This window comes from Martes martes (assembly GCF_963455335.1).
Source record: "Martes martes genome assembly, chromosome: 9".
NCBI classification, from domain to species: domain Eukaryota; kingdom Metazoa; phylum Chordata; class Mammalia; order Carnivora; family Mustelidae; genus Martes; species Martes martes.
Window position 1 is genome coordinate 17,646,954 of NC_137896.1, and position 12,478 is coordinate 17,659,431.

At 43.0% G+C, this 12,478-nt stretch overlaps 1 protein-coding gene across 1 annotated transcript in view; it reads left to right on the forward strand.

The window, feature by feature from the left end:
- The window catches only part of CHD6 (chromodomain helicase DNA binding protein 6), a 195,986-nt gene that overhangs the window by 37,208 nt on the left and 146,300 nt on the right, over positions 1–12,478 (forward strand). Inside the window, exons 3-4 of the mRNA XM_080813272.1 lie at positions 1,056–1,129; positions 1,994–2,282. The gene's annotated coding sequence lies outside the window, so the exon portion shown is untranslated. The remainder of the gene's footprint in view (positions 1–1,055; positions 1,130–1,993; positions 2,283–12,478) is intronic.

Here is a 12,478-nt window from a genome sequence, read left to right on the forward strand (position 1 = left end):
TTTGAGCATCATGTTCTTTCACAAGAAAATCTCTACCTTTATGTTTTTATGTTTGAACTGTGCTTATTTTGTATTAGTTTGATAAGAGGTTAATCTGGGTAAGAAAATGTCTAAATCCTCAAGAATCTGAATATTGTAAAAAAAATCTTATGGTTTGAACAGTTGGATATCATTGGCAGGGATGTGTTAATGCAGAACTAATGAGGAAGCTTTCTCAAGTCAGGAGCCAAAAGAGAAGGATTTAGCCAGTGTCTTTCTTTCTTTTTTTTTTTTTTTTTTTTAAGATTTTATTTATTTATTTGACAGACGAAGATCACAAGTAGGCAGAGAGGCAGACAGAGAGAGGAGGAAGCAGGCCCCACGCCGAGCAGAGAGCCCGATGCGGGGCTCGATCCCAGGACCCTGGGATCATGACCTGAGCTGAAGGCAGAGGCCTTAACCCACTGAGCCACCCAGGTGCCCCTAGCCAGTGTCTTTCACTCTGCGTTTGAAGCTTCAAGCAGTTGTGTGCCACTGGTAAAATTTAATAGGAAAGTCCTCAAGGGACTGATTCTCTAGGAGTGAGAGAGAGGATGGACTTAAAGACAACATGTTTCTTAATTTTATTTATTCTGTTTACAGATTCAAATGTTGGCATTGTATATAATTTTGGTAATTGTTGCGTCACTAATTTTTCCCAAATTTAGAGAATTTCTTAAAGTACTTAGCATGTTTTAGAAAGAACGTTCATGGCTTCTAAAACAGAAACATTTTCTGAATCATCTTCTTGACTTCAGTGCAGCCCTTCCTTTTTAGTAAGTTTTTCTTGGTTGGGGGCGGGGGGGGGTGTGGTTAGAATTTCTTACCCAGCTTTCTTATTCCCTAGAGAATGGAAAACACAGTAAAATAGAGAACATAGTAATGTTTTTGCAGGATTCCCATTACATAGTTTTTTTTTTTCTCTCTTGCTATGTAGTTATTCTGTGTACAGAGGTCGTAGAAGTATAGGATTTTAGAGCATAGGATCCCTAGGAAAGGATTTTCAAAATCTCAGGTCAAACAATTTCATTTTACAGTTGAAGAAATGGTCACTTCTTCAGTTTCATTGGAGACTGTCCTGCATATCTTCTCTGGCTGGTTCCTGAGTGAGGTAGGCTGCTCCTCACTTAGAAACAATAAACCCCAAAAATGAGAGGGAGAAAATTGATAAGGGGTTGAATTTGGTAAAATAGAATTTCAAGATGAATATTATGTTGGACATAAAGAATTAGGTTAATAAAGATACGCTGAGCATGCGCTGTCCTTGCATGGCCTTTCGGCTGATTGGGTCAGTTCCATTATGGTGCTAAACTGGAGGAGGTTGGCCGTTTCATGCCTGGCCTGTGTAAGTGGCCTTTACCCTGGTCCTCGTCCCTTCAATAGGTAATCAGAGGCAGAGCGGTAGAGCTGGTTTCCCTTGGTATGTAGGATGTGAACAGCAGCAGCTGCACACATGAGGAAAGCTTGAGGCTTCTTCCCACTGGGTTATGGACATTTGTATAAATACATTTTTTACTGACCATTTTGCAAAATCGTCTTTTTCTTCTCATAATTTTTAAGTTGTTTCTTGGGCTTATAAATGAAGGAGTCACATCATAAATAAATAATAATTCTGTATCTTTCTGTCAAGTTACACATCTCATAGCTTTTCCACATATTCTCTAGAATGTCCAGAGCAGCTCTTGATGGAGGGCATCCTTGTCTTTTTCCTGACTTTTTAATAGGAGTGCTTTGGACATTTCACTGTAAGATTTGACTTGGTTTCCAATGGATGTTATTAAGGGATGATAACTGCTTTAACCAGCTAAAGTACTTAGTTCCACTTTTGACTTTGCAAATTAAGGGAAATACAGAACATAGAAAACTCAGGAGATAACAGAAAATATATCAGGTATTAAATAATATTAAGTACCTGGGAGAATTTATCTTAAAGAAGTATAAGGCAGTAGGATGATTTCATTATCCTCAACTACAGGTAGGGCCTGTGCTGGCCAGTTAAATCTTCCAGATCATCTCTGAGAATGAAGAAATAGTCTGATGCTCTGGGCATGTGGCTGGGGCGGAACATACCGCCGGTGTTCCTGTATACTCTCACCGCGACCCCGCGTAGGAGCAAGAACAAACACAAGCACTGTACTCTTGAGCCTGGAGACAAGCTCCCTTCCTCCTGCGACGTCCCTCCAGCGCCCTCTACTGGCCAAGCTTACCATCGTGCTCTGTCGAGGAGAAACGCTTCAAGAGCTCAGTCTCTTCTCACAGAGCAGGTACTGAAGGGTGAATTTGGAGTTGAGAGGCAGTGTGTTGATAGCTAGTACCAGAGCCAGACACAGCTACTATATAATTCCAACGTAGTTCCGCTTTTATAAGGTATAGAAACAAGGGAACTCTACCGTTAGAAGTCAGGCTAGTGGTTAACCTTGGAGGAAAGTAGTAGTGACCGGAGAAGAGCATGGATGGACCTTCCGTGGTAAGAGTGTGCTTTTTCTGGATGTGGATGCTGGGTGTGTGGGTGTGTTCGGTTTGTGCAGGGTGCTGGGATTTTTGTTTTTGCTTTTAGTTTAGTTTTGTTTTGTTTTCTTAGTGCATATTCTGCTTCAACAGAAGTTAAAATGTGCTATAGTTTGATTCTAAAAGTGAAAGCTTAAAAGGAGGATCCAGTCTAGAAAAGGGGAAATACGAAATAATCCTGGGTATCTCACTCTTTTCTTTTTAAACACTGATTTGAGGGTTGTACATCTCTCTCTCTTTTTTTTTTTAAGATTTTATTTATTTATCTGAGGTACTTATTTATCTGAGAAAGAGAGAGCACCAGCAGGGGAGAGGCAGAGGGACAAGCAGACTCCCCGCAGAGCAGGGAGCCGCACTCAGGGTTCAGTCCCACGACTCTGGGATCATGACCTGAGCAGAAGGCAGACACAACCGACTGAGCCACCCAGGCGCCCCAAGGGTTGTACATCTTGAAGTCGAAAACCAGGTGTCTAATTCATTCAGCAAAAATATTCATTGACAGGCTACCTTTCTTTTCATTTGGGATCAAATTGTTAATAACTGAGGCCACCTGTAGAGTGGCTTCTACTTCCTTTTGTTGCCATTCTTCTTACCAAGTCTTTGAACAGCAGCTTCTTATTTTTTTTTTAATGTTTCAGATACAGTGTAAATAAAATATCACTGTTGTTCTCTGTAGGCATTATCTTTGCTTTTATCTTTGTCGTGATATGCCCTTCCTCTTACAGCCACTGACAGATCACCGGCTCCCTTTTTTCCTGGCTGAGAGATTTGGAAGCCCACCACGGTAACTTCCATGTGGGGGTTAATGACAGTGGGAACGGTAGATGGTTGGTTCAGGAATTGGTGGTGATAGGACAGACTCAGTGGGGGGAGGGGTTTAAAAGCTCTAAAAAGGCAGCTTAGTACTATGGTTTGTTCAGGAGTCAGTCTGGGTGCAGGAGGGAAGGAATCCACAAGTTGGGAGTCGAACCTGGGCCTAGGAGGTGGATATGGAATCTAGATAGGAGTCGTATTCCCAGAAAGCAAAGGTGGCTGAGAAACTCTGGCAGTTCCCTGTGGATAGAACTTAGTGGAGCTAGCTGTTTAAAGCCCGATTGTTATTAAATCAAATTAAAGTGAATAATTGCAATGGAATTGGTATTACCGACTTTTCTCTAGGGAGCTTGGTATCTCCACATTGATAGGATGGGAGGTTGTTTTCATGCTTTGAATGGCTGGTTGTACTCTTACAAATGAGGCTTTGACCAGGGTAAGAGTTGCCACAAACATGTAACACAGAAGGCTGAGAACCTAGAGTGATTGATTCCCTTGCATAAATTGTTTCCTTGTATTTCTTGACCTTCAGTCATTTGAGGGTAAAGGGGAAAAATAGTGTGACTGGTAAAACTAGCCAGTGGGCCTTTCATTCATAAATCCAGTACATGTATTTACCCAATCTGTATATAGGTATTTACTTTATCATAGGCCCTGTCCTAGGTGCTGGTGACTCAGAGGTGAATCCGATGCAGTCCCTAGGCCCTCTGGAGAATCATTGTTTGTGTTCTTCTCTTTAAGGGCTGCCTTTATTCTACTTGTCTGTAATATACAGCTTTGTTACCAACTCCTTTAGGATTCTTTTGAGCCTTCGAGATCTGATACTTGGATTTCATATCCAGGCAAATGAGTTTCCTGACATTTATTTACTTAATTTTATTACTAGTCTGGGCTTATACTGTACCACTAATAAAGGGCTTCATTTGCAAAATTGGCATCTTAAGGAGACGGGGCCCATGATTGAGGGCATGAATCTCATTGTGCACATGTACTCCAGAGTGGCAGTTTGGAAATTTTCTGTCCTCCAAACTGGTCATCTTTATGTAGAACAGTCTGAAATCACATCACTACAGCTGGTACTCAGTGCTGATGGTAGAAGGGAGCATCGGAATGGCAATGCAAACATAATGTGGTATAAGCATGAGATGAAGGGTGTTAGGAAGTCTATATTTCAAAAATGGTTGTCCTTTGATCTGAGAATTGATACTGTTTGCCGAGTAAACTAACAGGCTTTTCTGTGTGGTTTTCTTGCTCATTCAATCATGATTCTGACATCTTAGACCAGTCTTCAGTACCACTGAGTTTTACTTACAGGTAAGTAATTACTTAGGTGTTAGGCGTTAGAAGTCAGTAGTTTTAACAGTATGGATGTTTGCTAATACGTTGATTTAAAATAGGTGACTACGTCAGATTACCAATCTGTAGTCAGGTGAACCACGCCTAATGGAGATGGTGTCAACAGCTGTTAGTCAGTTGGCTTACCTTTGCCGTAGGTGGCTTCTTGACTGTTCAGCTTACTGCCTGCAGTTTCTGCTCTTTGCGCCCTCCTGCCAGGTTCAGAGAACCAGGGCATTTTATTGACGAGAGCTTTCTGTTGGTGGCCACCCACCTCGCCATTCGGCCAGTGTTGTCCGTGCGTGCCTTTGCAAGAACTGTTTACATACGTGTCAGTAACACAGCATCTTGCTTTCCGTATCGCCCCGCAGACTGCTTCTGCATTTATCACAGCTCTCTCTTCCTTTCTGGGGGGGGATTTTTGGGATGGGGGAATTGAGGGTGGGAGAGGTTTGGAGAACTGTTTCATCTCTTTAAAAATTCGTAAAATTCTTCTCAATTTCTATTGAATTCTTAGAAGGGCAGGAGATGCGGAGTCGAACAGGTTTTAGGTACTGAAGTCGGGGTGGACTCGTCAGGTTGCCGCCTCTTCCTGGTTTTGCAGCTGGCGAGTTCACGGAGGATGTGCAAGTTAGGTGTCAGGATTTTTACCTTAAAAATGGAATGTAAGGAAGTTTGTGTCAGATTCAGAATCAGAATCCATTATTTGTATTTGTATTGTCTTTGTACAACAGAAAAAATCTCTTTGGAAACATGTTGGCACTTTATTTTACTTGAACACAGCGGAGTTGTAGAAGTAGTGGGAAAGCCCATTTTCTTAGTGTTAGGAATTCCAAAATGTAGGTGATGGGGATGTTTACAGATTGTAGATTGGTTTACTCTTGGACTGGCTCCTCTGTTTCCCATAGAATAAAGAATGCTTAGCCTGGATGATCATAAATATGTAATTTTCTTTTATTATTTATCCCAGAGTAGAAACTCTACTGAGGATCATCTGTATTATAATTCTGTTAACATGTTTACTTTGTTTCCCTGCTGTCTTGGATAGCTATCAGATAGGCTTTATTCCTTTCTATAAATTACTCCAAAGTAATTTTGTGTAACAGTTCAGAATTCAGATGGAAGGTGTTATGAAAATAGATAAAGAATTTAAACAATTACTTACAGTTCTATATCCCTGAAGATTTTATCTATGTTTATGGTAAGAATTACTTCATGAAATATTTTGTTCCCTTGTATGTAATATTATCTGAAGGGTCCATCCATCTTCTCTAAAAACGTGCTTAATCGGTCTTCTTGACAGATAGTTTTATCAAGCTGTTTTAATTGCTTCCTCTTCACTGGTGGATGGATCAAAACCTCCCTCTGCTGTAGCCTGCTTTTTTTTTTTTTTTCCCCCTGCCATGCCGGGGCTTTCCTTTTTTCCTTTTCTCCTCTTCCAGACTGTTGTACTTTATCTGTGGAATATCCATCTAACGTCTGCCTACTCTCTGAGTACCCCAAATAGAACATCTCCAAATCCCGACCTCTCACTTTTGCTATTTTCATTTGCTTTTCATTTGCTCAAGGCAGCTCGATGTAGTGCTGAGAGCTGAATCGGAACCCTGGAAATCCAGTTCTCGTGCTTTGGAATAATTGTGAGCAGTTGGGCAATCACACTCCTCTGACCCTTCCTTTCCTTATCTTAAGATAAAAGGATTGCTTTGCCTAAACTTTTAAGTTCCCTCCCTGTTCCTTCAAACTTAGCCTGTCCAAAGTAGAACCCATCCCTGTCCTCTCCCAAAAGGTGGTTTTTGTCCCTATTCTGCAAATGAAGAAACTGAGACCCAGGGAGATTGAATAAATTGCACAAATCATACCGTCCTTGTGTTCAGAACTTAAATATCTTCACTCCCCGGTCTGTGGGTGTTACTGTTTGCCCACAAAAATGCATTAAGTGTGACAAGTCAAAAGATCGTGTGTTACTTGGTGAGGCCTGTTGAGAGTGCATATGGAGTATTATTTCTTAAGCCCTTTGTCTTCCCCCAAAAGGTTATAGCTTGAGTTTTCGGGGCTCTGAACCTTGAGCTGTACTGTCAGGAGATTGGTTTCTTCAATCCTGTGTTCACTGGTGGGATCATTCCTGCTCTGGGTCAGTTGACACGATGGCATATGGTCTAATGATAAACAATAATGATAAACAATGATAAACTGACTTCGCAGTACGATATTTGATACAACTCTGGTAGGGCCTGGCTTCTGCTACTGACCTTAGTGGTGATCCTTATCAAACAAGTTGATTTTTGTCACAGGATTGGGAATTAAAATGATTTTCTCAGATTGACGAGAGCATTTTGAGGTAAGGCAATGATTCAGAGAAAAAATGCAGGTTTTTAAAATTTTTTTAATTAATTAATTAATTAGTTAATTAATTTTACAATGCAGGTTTTAAAATGAGATACTTACTGGGGTGTCTGGGTGGCTTAGCTGGGTTAAGTGTCTGACTCTTGGTTTCAGCTCAGGTGGTGCTCACCGGATGGAGCCCTGGGTTGGGCTATTCTGTCAGGGTGAAGTCGGCTGGAGATTTCTGTCTCCCTCCCCCTCTGCACCTCCTCTCTTTCTCCCCATCGCCCCTGCCCCTGTGTGTGCACCCACATTCTCTCTCTGTCTCTCTCTCAAATAAATAAAATCTTAAAAAAAAACAAACATAAAATGAGTTACACAGAATTTTCTTAGCACAATATACTTCATGGCTTAGCTGTGAATTAGATATTGATTTAATAAATAATGGTGATAATAAGTATATTGGGAAGCTAAGACTTCCATCTTCCATAACAAGAGGTTATCTGTTTTTGTAAGTAAAGTTTTATTGGCACACAGCCAGACCCATTCATTTGCATATAGTCTGTGGCTATTTTCAAGGCAGAATTGAATTGTTGCAACAGAGATCACATCATATGGCCTGCAGAGCATAAATGATTTATCATCTGGCCTTTATAAAGATATTTGCCACCTTGTATTCCTCAGGAAGAAGTCAGTAGGATAGCGTTTAAACTATATTTTTTAAAGATTTATTTATGTATTTATTTGAGAGAGAGGAAGAGAGAGAGAGAGAACATGAGCAGGAGGGAGAGAGACTCTCAAGCAGAATGAGTGCGGAGCCTGACCGGGCTCGGTCTCACTACCAGAACGGATATCAAGAGCCAGAGGCTTAACCAACTGAGCCACCCACGAGCTCCTAAAATAATGTTTAAAATTGGAAAAATCGGAGCACCTGGGTGGTTCAGTCTGTCAAGCATCTGTATTCGGCTTGGGTCATGATCCCAGGGTCCTGAGACTGGACCCCACATCAGCCTTCCTGCTCAGTGGGGAGGCTGCTTCTCCCTCTCCCACTCCTCCTGCTTGTGCTCTCTCTCTCTCTCTGATGGAAAAATCTCTAAAAATAAATAAGTAAATTTGGAAACTATCTAATAGCAGTATCAGCATATTTTGCAGAAATATTATGGAAAGGAGTAGAAAGAATGGCTGTAGATCAAATGGTTTCTCATGGGAAGAGTGAATCAGGAATGGGGATGAGTGAAGTAGGGGAATACTACCTTTTTTTTTTTTTTTTAAGATTTTATTTATTTGGTAGAGAGTGAGCTACTGAGAGAGCACAAGCTGGGGGAGTGGCAGAGGGAGAGGGAGAAGCAGGCTCCTCACTGAGCAGGGAGCCTGAGGTGGGGCCCCATCCCAGAACCCTGGGATCATGACCTGAGCTGAAGGCAGACGCTTACCCAACTAAGCCACCCAGGCACCCCAGATTTTTTATTTTCTTTTTTTTTTAAATAATTTTTTAAAAATATTTTTATTTATTCAGCAGAGAGCACAAGTAGGCAGAGCAGCAGGCAGAGGGAGAGGGAGAAGCAGGCTCTCCACTGAGCAGAGAGTCTGACATGGGGCTCAGTCTCAGGACTCTGGGATCATGACCTGAACCAAAGGCAGATGCCCAACCGACTGAGCCACCCAGGCGCCCCAGATTTTTTATTTTCAAGTAATCTCTACACCCAAAGTGGGACTTGAATTTACAACCCTGATATCAAAAGTCACATGCTCTACCCCCTAAGCCAGCTGATTCTACAGGAATACTTCTTTTGTGTGTTAAGGTTTAGATTATTGAGTTCTTTTTTTTAAAAAAGATTTTGTTTATCTATTTTAGAGAGAGTGTGCCTGCACAAGCGGTGGGAGGGATAGAGGGGGAGAGAGAGTGAGAATCTTCAGCAGATTCCTGTTCAGCGTGGAGCCCACCCAACACAAGGCTTTATCTAATAACCTTGAGATCATGACCTGAGCCGAAACCAAGAGTGGGACGCTTAACCCACTGAGCCACCCAGGCGACCCTAGATTATTGAATTCTTAAGCTAAGTGCTTGTGTTACTTTGAGGAAGTATGAATGAAGAATACTGAGAAATTTGATTGGACTAGGGGAACAGAAAAGGAAAGGGAAAAAAGAGTTACGGCGAGGAAAACAGGGACTCAGAGCCTTTTCTTTAGTTTTCCCATTTACTCACTTACTCATTCCACAGATAATCATTCAGAAGTCCAGATATGAAGCTCGGTATGACAGAACAGAGTTCCTTCCCGGAGGGTGCTTAGGCACTTACAGCTGATGCACCCGCAGACAGGGAAAACGGGAAGAGATGATATCATGGTGATAGAGTTACTGTAATTATTAGTGCTTTTCACAAGATGTTTTCAGGGCTTAGGGAAGTTAGGTCAGACATGACACCAGAGTGGAGTTTTGAAGGATGAGACTGGAGAGGAAAGGCAGTGGAAGGATTTTCCAGATGGAGGTGGAGGCCTAGCCTGAACAAAGATCTGAGCAAACAGGGCTGGTTTCAGAACGTGCAGGCGTTCAGAAAAGTCGGATGAATGCAGGACGGTAATGTCGGAGCGGGAGGCCAGGACCAGGGGCCTGATTGCTTATTCAGGGCCCTTTACTGTGGGGAATTTGTATTTCTGCAGACACTACAGAGATACGATCTAAATTTCTTTACACTTTAGGAAAATGTACTCTTGGTGCAATGAGGGATGGGATGAGGGTAGGAGGCATGAAGGATAAAGGCACTTAGGAGGCTATTTCAAGTTAAAAAAAAAAAGAAAAGGCCCCAAAAGAGTGGGAATAAATTAAAGTGGCCTGGGGAAGAACCAAGGGACTCGGGAATTTTGAAGGAGTTAGGGGAAAGGGAAAGAGTTAAGGATGACTGAATTCTGGGCTGGGTGACAGATTGTGGGACATTAGCTTCTGATGAGGGGGCATAGGAGCAGGTGTGTATGTGTGCAAAGGTAGTACGGAGTTTGATTTGGAAAGAGTTGTGAGTTTTTTGTGCAATCTGTTGAACACCTAATTGGAACTGGCCAGGATATGGTTGGCTTTGTCCACTTGGAAGACAGGAGGAAGGCTTGGATTTAGGAGTGCACAGTGGTCATGGTGCAGAGAGATGAAGTTTAGGAGCTGAGTAGAGAACTCAGCAGGCCCCAGGGCTAGTAACAGTGTTATACCCTGGGGACACTGACATTTAATAGGCCTTATAATAGGAGAAGACTCTGGAGGAAGCTGAGCTTTGGAAGCCTGCAATTAGAGGAAAATCAGCAGAGCATGCCCTCCAAGAAACCAGTGAGATGAGACTTTTAAGAGGGGGAAATGGCCCATAGTTTAAAATGCTGCAAGACAGAATAGCGTCTAAAAATGCCCATTGGATCTGGCTCCTAGGGAGCTAGCTCCTAGCTCCCTAAGCTGAGAGCAGCTTAGGGAAGTAATATGGGAAGAAGAGAAAATACAGGTGGGTGAGGGTTGGTTAGCATAGTTACTACTCCAGACTCAAGTTTAACCTGCCTCTTTGTTGAGGAGAGAACTGGAGAGAGAGAGGTTTAGTGATAAGGAGCAGAAATGATTCTTCAGTCAGCAAACGTTGATGGAGCACCTGTTGTCAGCCCGGAGCTTGCTGTGCAGACTCTGAGTACAGCAGGAACAAAAACAGGGCTCATGTTTGTGTGCATGTGCACGTGTCTCATGGGTAAGACATTTCTAATCAACTAGACGTAATGTCAGGCAGTAACTGACAAGTGCCAGAAAGAAGCGTACAAAGATAAGAGAGTCAGGGGTGAGGACAGTGGTGTGTTTTCTGTGGAGTGGTTAGGGGGAGCATCACTGACATTTGAGGAGAGAGACCTCAGTGAAATGAGGAAGGACTAACTGTGCAGGAGCGCAGAGTCTGAGCTCAGGCTGCGAAGTGGGAGAGGATGAGCCCAGGTATTGATGGAAGGGTTAGTTGTCCTCAAGAGAGAGCCACCTTCCTCTGATGCTGGAGGGAAGCCCATAAGGGCAAGCAACACCGGTGGCTGCTGTATAGTTCGTGTTCACCCTGTGACAGACACTAGAGATTCTCATCCCTTTTAATTCTCCTGAATCCATACGAGGTAAGGATTGTCACCATTTTACAGGTGACACAATAAAACCGGAAGAGCTTTTACCTGGCTCATCATTGACACTGCTTTTTGGCACTTCACACTCTTGCTGTTGTCCTCCTGCAGATTGCTCCAAGCCTAGCGACAGACAATAAACTTACGCAGTTTGTGGACGGTGCCAAGAGTTGTGAAGTGAGAAGTTGAGGGGTGTCTCACCCATTGGACCCTGTTTGTGGTCTAAGATGTCTGTCAGGTGCTTTGGTAAGGGGTCCTTGGACAGGGCTCTAAGGAAGGGGGCATTACCCAAGACCTTTCTGCCCTTTTCATAAACTCTCCCCAGGTGAGTTGTTGCCCACGTTCTGTTCCTTTGCCTTCTAAAATGCCCACCCTGTAATCGTGTGGGGCCACCTCATCTGCGCCTGTGGTTGTCAGAGCGGTTCTTAGGGACCAGACTTAGGGCTGAGGGTGGGCATAGATAGATGCTGTGGAAACTCTGAGGTGTGCCTGATTTTTAAAATTGCTTCCCAGGTACTCTTTGCTCCAAAGGGCCTGACAGAGTTCAAGGCCTGGGAGCCTGTTGACAGCAAAGGTCCTTGTTCTCCCTGCAGTCAGACGTGTCTCGTGCTGCCCTTGTGAATATAAAGGACCGTGGGAGCAGTGTGCTGTCTGTGCACTTGTCTGCGTGTGTCAAACCCATGTTCTTGAAATGAAATAGACCCCCAGGACTGAGCGGGGATTGTTGGGATGGCAGAATTCTCAAGGTAGAGTAAATAGAAATAATTTCTGAACGAATGGTGGAATAGTGTGTACCTGATGTTTTATTTATTTTTCAAAGCGTCCATAACAGCACAGAGGAACTTCAAAATGGCACAGGCGCACTTGCAGGGTTTTTGAACTGGAGAGAGAGAAAGGAATAAAACAGAGTAGCTTTCGAAATGTTACTGCTGAAACCTGGCACCCATTTTTCTTAACAGAAGCATTGTTAGTTGAGTGAGTGTAAGAAGAAATAGGAGTTTTTACATTTGCTTTTTACATTGTTAGCAGGTTATCTCGTGGAGGTAATTAAAGGCTACGTTCATACAAAAACACTGCAACGCAGTGAGGAAAGCCAGTTTTCTTACAGTTCAGAAGGCGTACACGTAATTTGCCTCCCTGTGGATGAATTTCCTGGTTTGCGCGCGTAGTTGGGTGTTTCTTAATATGTCTGTATTCTCTCTCTAATTGAGTTGTGGGACGCCGAAGTTACTTTGTTCTTTATTGTGCCCAGAGGATCTGCTCACCACTCCAGAGTGAGGGCAGCACAGCCTCAGAAGCTGGGAAGCCACTTCTAGCGTTGTGTGGAAGGACACGCGTTGGCTTCTGTTTGTCCGTCCATTCC